Source organism: Sander lucioperca, chromosome 4, assembly GCF_008315115.2.
Source record: "Sander lucioperca isolate FBNREF2018 chromosome 4, SLUC_FBN_1.2, whole genome shotgun sequence".
NCBI lineage: Eukaryota > Metazoa > Chordata > Actinopteri > Perciformes > Percidae > Sander > Sander lucioperca.
In genome coordinates, this window is record NC_050176.1 from 25042354 (window position 1) to 25060611 (window position 18258).

The following is an 18258-nucleotide window of genomic DNA, read 5'->3' on the forward strand; positions in this document are numbered from 1 at the left end:
ATTAATTAATTAATGAGGAAATGAAAGAGGGCTGCGTCAGAGGGAGGAGACTGAGAGAAGAAAACCTGCTCCCGACCAGGTTAGGGTCACTGGCTCAGTTACCATAGTAACTGACTCTGAGGTTAAGTTACCATAGTAACTGACTCTGAGGTGAAGTTACCATAGTAACTGACTCTGAGGTGAAGTTACCATAGTAACTGACTCTGAGGTGAAGTTACCATAGTAACTGACTCTGAGGTTAAGTTACCTCTCTTTCTGAAACAGAAACCCAGAGTTTCCCTCATCTCAGGGTTAACTAACTCAGAGTTTTCACTAAACCTGCTTTCTGAAACGGGGCCCAGTTCCACAATAGTCAACACAAATATGAAAGACAAGGAAAAAGTGCACTCTGATGCATGAACGTGCAGAGGGGGGGGGGGGCTATGGGTGCTTGAGCACCTGCCCCTTTTGCCCCTCAAGGCCAAAGTGCCCTTTTTTTGTCCAGATTTTTTTTTCACCTTTTTTCTTTGACGATGGCCCACAAGTGGTCCGTTTAAGAATAATATTTAACAATAATAATTAGCTAGATAAAACGACCTAAACCTTCATATCACATGATGACCAGGCTTCCTGCCAGGCGCGCCTACTGTATATTGTTAGCAAATCTTGTTCCATATGCCCCTTTTTGAATTTGAGCCCCTGCCCCTCAAAAGGTCTCTGCACGGCCCTGCTCTGATGGAAGACAGACTGAAAGTGCAAGCTTGGATTTTTTGGTTAAACTTTTGGTTAAATTATTTAGCCCCCTTCCCTGTTTGTTAGCACGTGTAGAGTGGTACCATGCCGGATGTTTTCCTGTTTAATTCACTACCATAGTCTTCATCCTAGCAGCAACAGTGAGCTCACTACAACCTCTCATATACAACCAAGTGAAATCACGGTCAACTCGCGATTAATTTCTAACGCGTTTAATGTTTCAAATTAACCTAACAGAAATTATTAAACACGTTAAGTTTGACAGCACTAAATGGCACGATCATTTTCGTAATCATGATGTTTTTGCATTTTGCTGCATCAGTCTCGAGAGACTTGGCCCTCTTTTCTTTAAATTTTTCCCATCCACCTTTCTCCTTAGGTTTTCTACTAGCTATTGTCAGCCAGACTAGTAGGCCTACTCTTCTTCCTCAGTTTTTTTTACACGTAGAATATAAGTGATCGTATTAGCGCCCCCTGCTGTTGGCTGTTAATATTGCTTTATTAGACTGTTTTTCTGGACTTTTCCCGAATGCACAGATTGTCAGTCCATCCCTGTCATTGGGCCTCTGGTGATAGCCCTGGAGGTACAGGAATGATCTGCCCAGCTGTAACCACTAACAAACCTATAACCACATAGTCCTGTCATTTCATTTCTTAAAATATTAATACATTCTTTTTTTAGTGAGGATGAAGGAGCAAAAAGAGCACAGATAAAGGTCTCTTTAGATGAAGTATAGGCTTCATGAGGCTTAATTGGCTCTGGGCTTTATGATTAGGACTTCATGTAACAACTGCAACATATACAACTATGAGACATGATGGTGAAAGGAAACCATGTTCTTCTGTAGGTAATTAGTGCAGAAAGAAAGAGAGCGAAGGAAAACCCTTTTCTCTCGTGTCTCCAACTCAAAAGTTCGGCAAAGAAAAGGCTCACACTTCAAAGAGCCAGGGTTGAAGAGGTAGACGAACGGAAACATCTTTGGAGCTGAGCATCCATAGTGCATTCATTGTGTGCCGTTTCACAACACAGCATGCACACCAAAAAGAATAGCAGGTGAGAGATAAACAGGTCTAATTTAGCATAATGTAACACATGCCTTGAAATGACACAGATATAGATAGCTTTATTTATCCCGCATGTGCAATTGAGTTTTCTACAGTCCACCTCGAAACATATACACACATTCATACTGCCAGTCATCAATGATAGAGTGAGCACAATACAAAGGCATATGGGAAAGTGTGAGATCCAGAAGTATACAAGAAAAAATATTTGAAATATGAACTGAATAAAGACGATAAAGTACGATAAAGAGAGACCAAATAAAATAATAAAAAATCGATAAAGTGCTGAGTGTCTTGCACATACGTAACAAATTACAATCCACCAATTTTGAACACATAACCAATATGAGGTTTGTGCAAAATACATTTCATTCAAGACAGTGGTGAAAGGGCAGACATCACAATACTGAAACATGAAAAGACATAATTTCAATTACGCATGTAGATGTAAAATGTGATTATGTTTATGCACCTTATTTCACACAAAGCCATATCAGTGTACAGTAAATATAAAATGCATTTCTGAGGAATTCATGAGTCTGTCTTAGAGATTTTTGTTGATGATGTGTTTTTGTTCATTGCATAACCAGTTCAAAGAGAAGCCGAACAAATCAAATCTTTATTTTCAAACTCTTTCCTACAGGTTACCTGGCGAAGAGAGAAAATCAAAGTCTCTGACTACAAAAAGAAAGACAGAGGAGAGCAGGTATAAAGTCAAACATTAAAGCTCTATTCAGCTGCATACATTAAAGTCTAACATAAATGAGACAGACTGAGAATCCCTGCAATGACAAAATCTTTTTTAGGACTATATGATGGTGCCTCTGCCGTGAAAGAGGCAAAGCAGCGGGTGTGGGAGAAGTTCGGAGAAGACATGGAGAAGGACTTTCGGTCGGCACCAAGGTGCTTCTGGAAAACCGTTCACCACCTCAGGAGGGGGAAGCGGGGAACCATCCAAGCTGTGTACAGTAAGGATGGGACGCTGTTGACCTCAACTGAGGAGGTAATAGGGCAGTGGAAGGAGCACTTTGAGGAACTCCTAAATCCGACTAATACGCCCTCTATGGTAGAGGCAGAGCTGGAGGATGATGGGGGATTGTCGTCAATTTCCCTGGTGGAAGTTGCTGAGGTAGTTAAACAACTCCACAGTGGCAAAGCCCCAGGGATTGATGAGATCCGTCCAGAAATGCTTAAAGCTCTGGGTGTGGAGGGGTTGTCTTGGTTGACACGCCTCTTCAACATTGCGTGGAAGTCTGGGACGGTGCCTAAGGAGTGGCAGACCGGGGTGGTGGTTCCCCTTTTCAAAAAGGGGGACCAGAGGGTGTGTGCCAATTATAGGGGTATCACACTTCTCAGCCTCCCCGGTAAAGTCTTCTCCAAGGTGCTGGAAAGGAGGGTTCGGTCGATAGTCGAACCTCAGGTTGAAGAGGAACAATGCGGATTCCGTCCTGGTCGTGGAACAACGGACCAGATCTTTACTCTCGCAAGGATCCTGGAGGGAGCCTGGGAGTATGCCCAACCGGTCTACATGTGCTTTGTGGATCTGGAGAAGGCGTATGACCGGGTCCCCCGGGAGACACTGTGGGAGGTGCTGCGGGAGTATGGGGTGAGGGGGTCCCTTCTCAGGGCCATCCAATCTCTGTACAACCAAAGCGAGAGCTGTGTCCGGGTTCTCGGCAGTAAGTCGGACTCGTTTCAGGTGAGAGTTGGCCTCCGCCAGGGCTGCACTTTGTCACCAATCCTGTTTGTAGTATTTATGGACAGGATATCGAGGCGTAGTCGGGGTGGAGAGGGGTTGCAGTTCGGTGGGCTGGGGATCTCATCGCTGCTCTTTGCAGATGATGTGGTCCTGATGGCATCATCGGTCTGTGACCTTCAGCACTCACTGGATCGGTTCGCAGCCGAGTGTGAAGCGGCAGGGATGAGGATCAGCACCTCTAAATCGGAGGCCATGGTTCTCAGCAGGAAACCGATGGAGTGCCTTCTCCAGGTAGGGAATGAGTCCTTACCCCAAGTGAAGGAGTTCAAGTACCTTGGAGTCTTGTTCGCGAGTGAGGGAACAATGGAGCGGGAGATTGGTCGGAGAATCTGCGCAGCGGGTGCAGTATTACATTCAATTTATCGCACCGTTGTGATGAAAAGAGAGCTGAGCCAGAAGGCAAAGCTCTCGATCTACCGGTCAGTTTTCGTTCCTACCCTCACCTATGGTCATGAAGGTTGGGTCATGACCGAAAGAACGAGATCCAGGGTACAAGCGGCCAAAATGGGTTTCCTCAGGAGGGTGGCTGGTGTCTCCCTTAGAGATAGGGTGAGAAGCTCAGTCATCCGTGAGGAGCTCGGAGTAGAGCTGCTGCTCCTTTGCGTGGAAAGGAGCCAGTTGAGGTGGTTCGGGCATCTGGTAAGGATGCCCCCTGGGCGCCTCCCTAGGGAGGTGTTCCAGGCACGTCCAGCTGGGAGGAGGCCTCGGGGAAGACCCAGGACTAGGTGGAGGGATTATATCTCCAACCTGGCCTGGGAACACCTCGGGATCCCCCAGTCGGAGCTGGTTAATGTGGCTCGGGAAAGGGAAGTTTGGGGTCCCCTGCTGGAGCTGCTACCCCCGCGACCCGAGACCGGATAAGCGGACGAAGATGGATGGATGGATGGATGGATGGATGGAGTAATTGGCGGTCAATAGTAGCCACATTGATGGGAGCTGGAAGCGATACGAGGGGAATGTTAGCTTGTTTAACCAGGTTTGAATCAATGAAATTGTCCTCTGCCCCCCGAATCAATAAGGGCTGATAGTGGTAATGAGAGTGAACCAAATTGGAGGGTTGCAGGAAGAGATAAGCGAGGAGATGTGGGATCAATTTCTGGGACAGGGCTCGCTAGTGTTCCCACTCTCACTAACGAGCCTCTTCTTTTGGGCGTACTGGACAACTAGCGAGGAAGTGGGAGGAATTACCACAGTACAGGCACTCACCTGCCTGTCGGCGGCGCCAGCGTTCAGCTGGGGGTAACCGAGCCCGACCCAATTACATGGGTTCCTCCACATTCCTCGTGGCGGGGACTGGTGCAGCCGAGAGCTCTCGACAGGTACTTGAGGAACAGGACCTTGATGCCTTGGATGTCCGAGCCGGAACATGTGTGGGTCCGTTCTCCTCCCGTTTCCTCTCCCGGAGCCTGTTGTCGATTTTAATGGCTAGAGAAACGAAACTGTGCAGGTTACTGGGTTCATCGCGAAGAGCAAGCTCATCTTTAATTAAAGGGTTCAAACCGTGCACAAACACTCCCTGCAGTGCTTCCTCGTTCCACTTAGAGTCAGCTGCTAATGTCCAAAAATCTATGGAGTACTCCGCCACACTCTCAGTACCCTGGCTGAGCGCCAACAGTCTTTTGGAAGCATTGCCAACATAATCAGGATGGTCAAAAACGGTGGTTAACCGTGTGGAAAAATCAGAAAAAGTTAGACTGGTGAGATGTTGATTCGAACACATAGCCTCTGCCCAAACTAGAGCCTTTCCCCTTAGTAACCCCAGCGCGTAATGTACCTTGGATGATTCCGAGGCAAACGACAACGGCTTCTGCTGGAAGATGAGTCCGCATTGGAGCAGGAATCCTCTGCATTTGTTCAGTTCCCCAGAAAATGGCTCCGGTGGTGTCACTGGGGGTTCCCGGGTGAATGAAGCGGAGTCCATGGCAGAGGAAGCAGACTGAGAGGAAGGAGTGGGGAGAGGTGAAAAACTGGGTGCACTGGGAAGAGACAGAGTGGCAATTTGAGTTGATAGCTGAGTCACTTGATTGCACAATTGCTGATTAGTCTCGAGTAATTTGTGTATTAATTGGTCGTGCTGCCCTAACAAAGCTCCTTGGTTTTTAATGGCACGAAAAATGCCGTCTTCGTCCGTTGCATGTGAAATCTCTGCAGGGTCCATGGCCAGTTCGTTCTGTTAAGTGTTTGCTTCGGCCCAGAACGCAGAGATTACACACAGACACAGTAGAGCAGTTTTAAAAGGTTTAATAGAGCTACAGGTACTCCGAGAAACACAGACGATGGTTTCAAAGCCGGGAAGCTCCTGACTGGTCCAAGGTGGAGGCGAGCCGACGTGGAGGGGTCCAGGCAGTTTCAGGACACGAGAGGAGACAGGCTGAGGCGGGATCACTGGTGGTTTCCTGAAGTGAAGACGGAGGCAGGCAGGTGAGACTGGGAGCATGCAGATGCCGTGGAGATTGCAGCAGGGCTGAGCGAAAACTAGAGAGACACAGGGTAAGTTTCAGCAGGGAATCAAAAGGCAAAACTAGAATACTTCAGGGCTTAGAGCCAAGTTACCACATGGGTTGTAGTTAACAAACTGGCGCCGACAGGAAGATCAGCCCGGGTTAAATATTGCTGGTGATTGTGGATGATGAGCTGCAGCTGCGAAGATCGGCTGAGCAGGGTTGAAGCGGCCACGCCCCTTGACCTAGATCTCGGACCACGCCTCCAGCACTCCACACAGAAACAAACGCAGACAAAACACAAACACAAACAGACACACAGGGAAAGGACATCCCAGACAGGACAGAGAGAGAGCTGCCCGTAACAGGAGCAGGTGGTAGATGCTGGAACCAAGTTTGCCCCACTACCTTCTCCCATCATTCGCCCCCAGCATCAAACTGACCCTGTTTTGACTGAACCACTGAAAGTAAAACACCAGGCACCTCTGCCCCCTCCAGGACGGCAGCTAGCTCCTTCTCCCCAGATTGATAAGTATGCTTGTGTACAGAATGAAACAAGCTTTAACTGATATGTGCTGGGCCCAGGCTGCATGCCTAGTGGCACTCATGACTCTTTCCAGGACAAGTCTGGGCCCTGTGTATTAAATTCTTCGTCAATCTATGTTGTGATAGGTAATAGAAAAAGAATGGTGAATCCGCTAAGTAAGAAAAAGAAGCACTTAACTGCCAACTTAGCATATTTAGCATCCATTCCTCGTCAGCCACAGCCTGTCCCAAAAAACGAGACATAATTATTTTAACACACTAACATTAGCCTTACTAAACACAAAGACCTATCTTTTTGATGTTGCCTTTCTTTAAATAACTGTTCATTTGTTACACTGAAGTTGCATTGATGACACTGTATGACATTCTATAACTGCTCTTTAATGTTTAATTTCTTATACTGCACTGTAACTTTTATTCACGTATTTTATCTCTCAGTTCTTTTAATTTCTTGAACAGATAACGGACATATTTTTGAGAATTTCTCCAACGCGGGTGTGATATAAGGACCTGTGGTCGGAGAATTATTTATATTTTTTTTTAATCATTTTTACCTGCACTTTGATATTTTAATTTGCTTTGGTTTTTTTTTAATCATTTTTCTAACTGCTCTTTAATGTTTTCATGTAAAGCACTTTGAATTGCCCTGTTGCTGAAATGTGCTATACAAATAAAGCTGTCTTGCCTTGCTTTGCCTTGCCTAGCTGTCAGTATTACATATTGGACCTTTAAGTGCGACTCAAGTCCGAGTCTCAGACTCAAGTCCCCATCTCTGTACCATACACTAGACTTTGAACAGACTTAGAAAAGACTAAAGTCTGACACCATCTAACGTCAAAGACTGTCAATAATATGTAAAGACTGGGGATCTTCAGGGTCACATATTGCAAGACTACAACTAGATTCGTTTTGAAAATTTTAACCAAGCTAGCTAGCTACTGCTAGTGTTAGCTGGTAACTTAAGGGAAAGTTTGCTGATTTTCTGTTCTGCTGTACATGCAGATGAATGGCAGCAGTTTATCCACCGGTAAAACTCCTGTTGGATGACGCACTTCAGAAGGGTAGAAGAAAGCCAACTTTCCCTCTTTAGCGTTTAGCTTAGTGCGGCGCCATAGCAACCATGAACAATACTGGCTCTAGCTGTTTGCTGCTTCCTGTTTGGTGCTGGAGGGAGAGCACCCATTGGCTGTTGTCATGTTCACATGAATTAACTACACTACCAAGACTTAAAACTTAGGATAATATCAAACACATTTTATTCAAGACGGGAAAAAGACTGTTTATAAAATTTGACCCCAAACCCATATGATTCATTACAGACCATAAGAAAGGCCACTCAAGAAGGGAAAAAGACTGACTTGGACTGAGTTTAATGAGGAAAGTAGTCTGCAACAGTGAAATTGCTTGAAAAATCGTCTGTTTTGATCGTTTCCAGTTCCTAAAATGTGAGGATTTTTCTGCATTGAGTACTTACTTACTTTTAAGGACAATGCAAGTATGCAGGAATTTTACTTATAACATCATATTTTTAAAGTGTGGTATTAGTACTTTTACTTAACGTTACGTAAATGATCTAATGTCTGTAGTAGTATGAACAAGTTTGATGTTGGACAGAGGGGACAGCAATCTGTGAGAGGACAGTGGTTGCTTTAACCATCCTGTAAAAGCCTCAAACAGATAATGGCTGAACTGACAAATTAAAGCTGTTCTTCAAGGCTGAAAAGTACAAATGACTGACATCTAAAAGATGTGCAGTACACACTGCTACAGAGATTCCTCCATTCTAAATACCTTCTGCCAAAACACTTGGAGATAACCTTGTCAAAAAAGTTGTGGCAACCTGTACAGGAATAATAACTACTTTCTCACCTTTCTTGCTGAAGACATGTGACTTGTCAAACAAAGGTGGAACTAATGACATGCTGATGGCTCCATTCCATTTACGTGTGCTACTAAGCCAGAGAGTATTTACCGTGGCAGGTCCCTGCTACTACTATTATTTCTAGTCATAGTTATATTATGTTTATTGTAGGGCTGTCAGCATTAACGCATTAATCGCGATGCGATTAAGGGTCAAGCATAATGCGTTAATTTTTTTTAATCGTATTAATTGCATGCCGCCATTTATTAATTTATTTTAACTTCCCTCGGCTTTGCGTCGTGCCTAACAGGCTACTATTTTGCCGTACTTCCTCGTAACACATCCTGCTACTGCAGGAATAGCAACGCCGATTTCGGTGCCTCAATCTGGAGCCACTGATATGTCTGCACTTCTCTCTAATGCTCTGAAACAGACGTTACAGGAAACAGAAACATTGCTGCACGTGACGCTAGTTAACACTATACTCAACAGAAGCTAACGTTAGCCTACCGCTAGCTAGTTAACACTATACTAGACAGCAGCTAACGTTAGCCTACCGCTAGCTAGTTAACACTATACTCGACAGCAGCTAACGTTGGCCTACCGCTAGCTAGTTAACACTATACTCAACAGCAGCTAACGTTAGCCTACTGCTAGCTAGTAGCTGGATTAAATACGGTTAAAATGCTGACAGCTAACGCTAAACGGTGTAAAGTTTGACTGTGTTTCATTGTAGAGGATTCAACACCAGGATGTAACAATCTGTAGCTGCTGTTGTCGGAAAAACACAGATGGTGCGTTCAATGAAACTGGCAGCCTCATGGTGCATTCAAAGTTGTTGTTAAATTCAAATGTGTGACTAGATTAAATATATAACAGACAAATACAAATCTTAAAATAAAGTTCATAAAGTTACTTTCTTTGCGTTCATTTGATTCCCAATCAAGATACACTGGTAAGAATGGCTTTCCATTGTTAATATGTACTCAAAAACAGTTCTGAAATGCAAAATAATAGAATTTTAATCATGTGATAAAACATGCGATTAATCGCGATTAACTATAGAAATTCAACGATTAATCGCGATTAAGAAAATTTTATCGTTTGAGAGCCCTAGTTTATTGGTACTATAATTGCTACTGTTCATCCTACCAATTACAATAATTATTATGAATCATATTTCTGTATATCAGTGTCTCTGTGTCCCAACCGGCAGTGGCAGATGGCGGCCTGCCGGGTCTGTCCGAGGTTTCTGCCTAAAGGGAAGTTTTTGCTCACCACTGTCGCACCAAATGCTTGCTCTCATGGGGGGAATTGTTAGTTTTTGTAAATTATAGGATGTGGTCCAGACCAACTCTATCTGTAAAGTGTCCTGAGATAATTAGGGCCCGAGCATGAAAGTGCCTTGTACTGAAAGTGCAAGGGACCTATTGTTTCTGTAAGGATTATTATTTTTCTGAGTCCTTCATCACATTTTTGAGGGGGTTAGAATGCACGAAAACTCGAAAAACGAAAATTTTTCATTTTACGAACAGGTGTTTGAGGCCTTTAGGATGCACCAAAACGCTCAAAATTGTGCAGCCATGTGCAGAATAGTACATTCTTTGATCTGAATTTACATTTAGGCTTGGGAGTGGTATGGTTGCTCTATAGCGCCCCCTAATTGGTTTAGCCCTTGGGCACATTTTTGACGGCCTCAATATATACGATAACTCACAAAAATTGGCGGCCACATAAACACCTGGGAGCTTTGCAAGACTGTACAGTGATTTGGCCCATACCTGTAAATGGTCTCCATAGCGCCCCCTAATGCCTGGAAAGCCTTAACTTGGACAAAGTTTCTCCGCTATTCACCAGATTTACTACACATATTGTTCTAATCACTGCGGGCATATTTCCAATTTACCTTCATTAGCTCCACCCAACCGGAGGGCAGCCATTTTTAATTTATGCATTTTTCATGTATTTGACATTCTTTCTAACTCCTCCTAGACGGTGATTCTGATCTTCACGAAACTTTGCAGGTACTATCTGTGGACCCTCATGACGAAATGTTATCAAAATAACTTTGATAGTTGAAGAAATGTGAAAGTTAGGGGGGACCAACTTCCTGTAGGTGGCTGTCAAAACAGGAAGTTGCGTATCTTGGCCACAGTTATTCCGATGATCACGAAAGTTGACACAGTCGTTCCTCATAGGGGGTTGAGCATCCATGCATCCAATTTTGAGTGAATTGGCCATTAGATGGCGCTGTTTAATTTTTTTTTATTAATTAGCCACATTGTGATAAATGGGAAACCTACTTTTTCTAACTCCTCCTGGGGCATGAGTCCAATCTGCATGGAAATTTCCATATAGACTCGGTCCCTCATTACAAAAAGTTATCAAAAGAATTTTGATAGCTAAAACAATGTGCAAGTTATAGAGGACCAACTTCCTGTAGGCGGGTGTCGAAACAGGAGGTGTTGCGTATCTCGGCAACTGTTATTGTGAATCAGAGGAAACTCGGCACAGCTGTTCCCCAAGCTCTGCTGAGGCCGTGCGCAACATTTGAAGTAAATTGCCCGGGCATCCCGCCGGTACCCCCGACGTGCTGGGAGGGGCGAGGATCCGTTCATCGCTGCTTGCTTTAATTCCTGTTGTGATTTGACACTATCAATAAAATTGAACTGAACTGAATTGAATTGGCACAATGCCCCCAGGAAGATTACCGAGATTTGAAGCCAATTTGACATAATTCAATTTTCAATTCAATTTTATTTATAGTTTCAAATCATAACAAGAGTTATCTCGAGACACTTTACAGATAGAGTAGGTCTAGACCACACTTTTTTTTTTAATTTATAAAGCCCCAACAATTCAAGTAGTTCCTCCTAGAGCAAGCATTCAGTGCGATTCAGTGCGACAGTGGCGAGGAAAAACTCCCTTTTAGGAAGAAACCTCAGTAATGAGAAAAACTTTTAGGAAGAAACCTCAGTAATGAGAAAAACTTCTTTTAGGAAGAAACCTCGGCCAGACCCAGGCTCTTGGTAGACGGTGTCTGACGATGCCGGTTGGGAATGTGCTGAACAGTGGAAATAATAGTCACAATAAAGATAATGGAACAGTGACTAAGAAATAGTAGTCATAGTAGCTGTTATGTCATAGCAGGGCACTGCAGGGCGTTGCAGTATATAGCGTGGCACAGCAGGGCATGGCTGGATGTAGCAGGTTCAGCAGGATGCAGCAGGGCACCGTGGAGCGTAGCAGGGTGAACTGAAGCAGGACCACGGCAACAGCTGAAACCAAGTTCTAGGTGCCATCCAGATCCAACGAAAAACGCTGGGAAAAGCTAGATTAGTAACAAGCATTTCTGGATCTCCTCACTCCCTAACTATATGCTTTATCAAAGAGGAGTGTTTTCAGTTTATTATTAAATGTGGTGACAGTGTCTGCCCCCCGAACCCAGACTGGGAGCTGGTTCCACAGGAGAGGAGCCTGATAGCTGAAGGCTCTGGCTCTCATCCTACTTTTAGAGACTCTAGGAACCACAAGTAACTCTGCATTCTGGGAGCGCAGTGCTCTAGTGGGACAATAAGGTACTAAGAGCTCTTCTAGATATGATGGTGTTAGACCATTTAGAGCTTTGTAGGTCAGGAGAAGGATTTTAAATTCAATCCTGGATTTTACAGGAAGCCAATGAAGAGAAGCTAATACAGGAGAAATATGATCTCTTTTCTTAGTTCTTGTCAGAACACGTGCTGCAGCATTCTGGATCAGCTGGAGAGTCCTAAGGGACTTATTTGAGCATCCTGATAGTAAGGAATTACGGTAGTCCAGCCTAGAGGTAACAAATGCATGGACTAGTTTTTCCGCATCGTTTTGCGACAGGATATTTTGGCAATGTTATGAAGATGAAAAAAGGCTGTTCTTGAGGTTTGTTTTAGATGGGCGTTGAAGGATAAATCCTGATCAAAAATAACTCCTAGATTTCTAACAGTAGTGCTGGAGGCCAGGGCAAAACCATCCAGAATAGCTATATCTTTAGATAATGAAGTTCGGAGGTGTTTGGAGCCCAACACAATCACTTCAGTTTTGTTTGAGTTTAACATCAGAAAATTGTACGTCATCCAAGTTGTTATATCTTTAATGCACACTTGAAGTTTAGCTAACTGACTGGTTTCATCTGGCTTGATTGATAAGTATAATTGAGTGTCATCTGCATAGCAGTGAAAGTTAATTGAATGTTTCCTAATAATATTGCCTAGAGGAAGCATATATAAGGAGAATAGAATTGGTCCAAGCACTGAGCCTTGAGGAACGCCATGGCTAACTTTAGCGTACTTGGAGGATTTATCGTTGATATTAACAAATTGAGATCGATCAGAGAAATAGGACTTAAACCAGCTTAGTGCGATTCCTTTAATGCCAACTACATGTTCCAGTCTCTGTAACATGATGGAATGGTCAATAGTGTTGAAAGCAGCACTAAGATCTAATAAGACAAGTATGGAGACAAGTCCTTACTTGTCTTATTAGATCTTAGTGGCCAAACAGTGGAATTACAACTCCCGGTCTAGCGAGCTGTCTGGATTTACCCTGCAGAGATCTGAGTAGCAGTTAACCATAGTCCTCAGAAATCCACAGGAGTTTAAAATGCCAAAGCTGAAGGTGACGGACATCCGGCCGAAATGAGGGACATCTGGCGGAACTGCCGGCAGCAACGGAGCAATCCCGGAAATGAAACGTCTTCGATATGGACTACTGTAGTTGTAGCCTCATTGTGCGGACGTCATTGTCTTCTAAAAATAACTTAATGTGCATCACTCCATTGTGAAAGGACTCTCAAAGGTCTCCTGAAACATCAGGGTAATAGGTGTAATTTCTGAGCTCACCGGCTACTGGATGCTACCAAAGGAAGTGACTCACCTCCTGCCATGTAATGTCAAGTTGTGATTAAAAAGATGACGACCACCTTTCTGCGGGGCCAGCAGCAAGTGTTTTACTCTTCATACAGCTTGCTGCACACTCATTAATTCAGAGTTCTTAGAGCGGGGCGGGCCTGGTGAAGAGGGCTCCTCTGCGGCTGCTAGTTGGTGAGTAAAGAGCCTGAAGCTGGACAGATAAGAGTAGTCCCTGGGGAGGGGGGGGGGGATAGCTGATGGCTTCCAATTGATCATGGTGTGGCAGATGAGAGTGAGCACAACTGGACCCTAAAGTATTCTGGGTTAAAGCTGAACGGTGGACACATGTGCAGCGGGAAAGTTAAGATCACATGGCAGAGAGTGAAGAGGTTTGGGAGAGATTGTGTCGCCATAGCCAAGGGACCAGAGGGCTGTACTATGACGCGAGATTGGTGGGGTAGTGAGTTATGTTTAGTCTAAAGCCAGAGTTTTCTTTGTAAGAAGGTAGCTCTCTTTCAACTTGGCTAGATCCCCACCGTATCTTATGCTGCACGGTCAGCTAACCTGTTCGGGATCAGTTTTTGTTCTGAGTTTCGGTTTGAAACTGGCTAAAAAGTAGGGCTGTGCAATCAATTGAATTTTGATCGCGATTTTGATTTTGGCTCCTAATTTTTTTGCACATTACATTTTGCAAGTAAACTCTTAATTTCTCTTGTGTTCTGAAGTGCAATTTAAAACTTATACGGGAAAAGTATTAAGGAAAATTTCAAGAGTTCAAGGTGTTTTCACTGTTGATTTAAGTTTAATAAATCCAACATCTTTTCAAAAGTCAATTAGTAATCATGTTAAATAATCGTGATTTCGATGATGACCAAAAATAACTGTGATTGTGATTTTTTCCATAATCGAGCAGCCCTACTAAAAAGCGTTGTCCACTAATAACCTCCTATGGAAATAGCATCAGTCTATAGTCAACATTAAATCTTTGAGCGATACAGATTCTCAGCTGGGGGAAAACATAAATGCAAACTAGAAAACCTGAGTAAGAATAGGCTACTGTTTTATTTTATTCAGAAGGCTGCTGTTGCTCTCTGGCCATTTGCCCATGCTGGCTCTAAAAGAAGCTTCTATAAATCATGCATTAATAGTTCACTATATTATTAATCAGCAAGACGTTTAGTTGCATATAAAATGTGGTATAATTCCTTCAGACCATAACATTATCACTTTGGATGATGTTTTTATGCTTGGTCCTGATTTGCTGAAGTCCGTTTTACACTGATAGTATATTGCAGCTAATAGAAAATAGTAAAGTGATTTCCATGTCTCCTTCATTGTGGGACCGTGTCAGACCTAATTCTTTAAAACGTTTAAATTTGCTGCATCAAGTTTAAAGTGTCAGAGCTGTAGCATGAGCAGCTGTTACCTTAGAAATAAACTGTTGAATACATACATTAACTTGTGAATTTACACAATGGAAATTTTCTGCCAGCATTCCTCTCTTGCCTTATTTGCAGCAGTAGTGTTGCTTTTTGCTGCAATATTCAAGACTAAGACCTTTTTCCAGAATTGTGTAGGTGCTGCCGGAAATTCCGCCGGATGTCCCTCATTTCGGCCGGATGTCCCTCATTTCGGCCGGATGTCCCTCATTTCGGCCAGATGTCCCTCATTTCGGCCGGATGTCGGTTAACTTCTGCTTTCTTAGTTAACTGCTCCTCAGAAACTACTTTTGAACGTACACATGTTCCACCAAAACAAGTTCCTTCCTGAGATTATTTAGCAGAGGCACCGTGGCTCTGTCCGGAGCTTAGCACCGCCCAAGATGATTGTGATTGGTTTAAAGAAATGCCAATAAACCAGAGCACGTTTTTCTCCCTTCCTGGAATGCTGTGTGGACTAGCCAGACCTTCCTCCGCAGTGCTGAGGGAGCACGCACAGAGGCTGAAGAAGAAAGCCTGGGTTAAAGGACAATTCCGGTGCAAAATGAACCTATAGGTTAATAACACATGGGTACTAAGTCGACCATTCTCTGGGATATGTTTTTATGCTAATCGAATGTGACAATCGAGTGTGGGCCCCATGTGGGTTCTGTAACATGCGCCCCACATGTGAAACCCATGTGGGCCTACTCTATGGGCCCCACAAGGGACCTAATTGGGCAAAGTCGGCATGGGGTGGAACTGGGTAACATTGTCTGGGACCCATATTGTGTCAGTAACATGAGCCCCACATGGAAAGCCCATGTGGGCCAACTCTAGGGGCCCTATAGGGGATATAAGTGGGCAGGGTGGGCATGGGGTGGAACTGGGTATCATTTCTTGGGCCCCATATGGTTCCTTCACCATGGACCCACGTAGGAAGCCCATGTGGGCTGACCGTGTGGGCCCTGTAAGGGATAAGAGTGGGCTAAGTGGGCATTGGCTGGAAGTAGGCAAGGTGTGTGGGCCCCATGTGGGTTCTGTAACATGCGGCCCACATGGGAAGCCCATGTGGGCCTACTCTATGGGCCCCACAAGGGACCTAATTGGGCAAAGTCGGCATGGGGTGGAACTTGATAATAATATTTGGGGCCCATTTTGCTTTAGTAATTTTATTTTTTGTATTTTCTACAGTTATGCTCACCCCTAATTTGCACAAATTTTGTAAAAATGTAAAGGGCTGCAGTTCGGACCCCAAATTTTGGGTACACACTCTTGGCCCCAGGATTTAGCAAACCAAATTTGATGCATGTATGTATTGGAGAAACATTTTCCTTTTTTTTAGAGCACAAAGGGTGTTCAAGTAGTGCTATACTGTCCAAAGGTTAGACAGCTTTCTAATGCTTTGTTGTTTTTTGATGTGTTTTTTTTTCTGCTGAACTCTGTTGCATTTATTGTTTGCATCTTAAAAACATCAAAATCCCAGTTAAACATTGGTGGACTATCTTTTATAATCATAATTAACGTAAATACAGACATGATGATACATGGACATGTGAAACATTCTCAGTTCAGAATAAAACAGGGTATAAACCCTGATTAAAATCTACAGGCTATATTTTCTCTGTCTCTTTAATAACTCTGTGACTGTAGACATGAAAGCAGCAAAAGTCAGGTATGCTGTAACAAGGTGAAATGTGCCTCAATCTTTTTTGGACCGACTGCCACTGGTGTGAGACTGGATTGCTCTGTATTCATACAGTCAACAGTCGAACTTGCAAAACAACATGACAGCATTGTCATCAGCATTATCTTGTATGCTGTGGCATGTTCAGGAGGTGGCTTGTGGTTGGACAGGCTTGTAAAGAGAGCTGGCTCTGTGGTTGGCACAGACCTGATCAAACTGTAGACAGATTGCTGGTGAATGGTTTGAGAATTTTAGTGCTCTCTTACCTTTGACACATCTATCACACATTGTGGGGAAAAAAACACACAACACAAGTAAGCAGCTGCAGTTCTGTGGGGCAGAAGCGGAATGGAATGGAATGGCCAGGCAGGTTGAAGCTGACAATTGTCTACAACAGCATATCCTTAAGCCACTGGATAGCCTATAGATTTTCACAGTAATAATTGTATTACCTTACTAAGAGAAGAATAAAACAAAATAAAAATAAAAAAAAAAAAAAAATAAGAATAATTTATATATATATATATATATATATATATATATATATATATACTGAATAAAAAAAATATTAATAAAGTCTATTTTTAAATAAAAATGAGTTATTATTTTTCAGCAGCAGCGCACTTTCAACACTGGTGAGTAGCATACCTGTCTCTCTATTATGTAAAATTATGTAAAATTCTTGTATTAAACCATCATTACTATTGAAGTATTGTGAGCTAAGACACTGGGGAATTTGCAAAAATGCTTGTTTGAACTCAGCTAATGTTGAGTGTTTTAGTTAGAGCTGGGCGATTTTTTTCCCTAAAAAAATCTGTGATTTTTTTATAAAAAACTCGATTTACGATTTGATTCGATTTTCTTCTTCTTCCATTTTAAACAAAATAACTGTGAACTGTAAGTATATTTTAAAAATATATATTTATTGTATTTAATTAAATCAACATAAACAAAATTGCAAAGGCAAACCCTTTGTCTAACTGAAAAGTCACTGTGCAGTGTGCAACAAAGATTGTTAAACATCCAAATTATTTATACTGCATTTGGATTGAGCTAATAAAACAACAAAAAATGTAATTGCATTTTAAACATTCTTTGCAAGGAAAATGAGCCAGAGGGCTGCGCCGCAGGGAGTGTGCTACGGAAACCCTGAAGGAAGATTTGGCGAATGCAAAATGTATGTACGCTATACTGAAGAGGGGGAGAAAATAAAATCAAAAAAATCGATTTTTTGAAAATATGAATCGATTTGACCTACCAACTCGATTTTTAAATCAAATCGATTTTTTTCCCAGCCCTAGTTTTAGCTAACTTTAGGTAATGTTAGTAGTTAGGCCTAATCAACCTAATTAGTCGACATAACGTTACTGGTTTTATACAGCCCCTCTCGAAATCAAAGGCAGAATAAACAATTTCAAGGCAGTACAATTTCGAGGCAGTATTTTAAACAATTTCGAATACAAAAATGCAAGCTGAATTAGCTCAGCAGCCACATCTGGCGGCTCTTTTTGTTGCCTCTGCTGCTTTTTTCATTTTAGTTTTGTGTGAATGAGTTAAAAGACATTTGGTAATATTGTACAAAACAAGCTGTGATGAAGTAGTGTTACATAAAATTAATTGTTTAAGCTATATCCGTTTTTCAGCTGCTGTTTTTCCTGAGAGATCAGGTATGCATTTTAAGAAAATGCTGTCTTTCTCAGTACAAACACAAGAAGGCTCCATTTTATTACTGGGATCTTGTTTGTGTAGCTACTTCATAATGTGTGTTGCGGGTCCCGCTGTGGAGCAATGATAGCGTCTCCCCAAAAGTTAGGCCGGTTACACACTGGATGCGTCGCGCGAGTGTGTCAGCCGCGTGGCGTGTCC

At 43.0% G+C, this 18258-nt stretch overlaps 1 long non-coding RNA gene across 1 annotated transcript; it reads left to right on the forward strand.

Moving 5' to 3' along the window:
- The first annotated feature begins 737 nt into the window (after positions 1-737).
- On the forward strand, positions 738-17165 carry LOC118494985. Its single transcript, XR_004897217.1, has 3 exons — positions 738-1031; positions 5772-5776; positions 17155-17165. It is a non-coding gene; the product is annotated as an uncharacterized LOC118494985 (long non-coding RNA).
- Positions 17166-18258: the final 1093 nt, after the last annotated feature.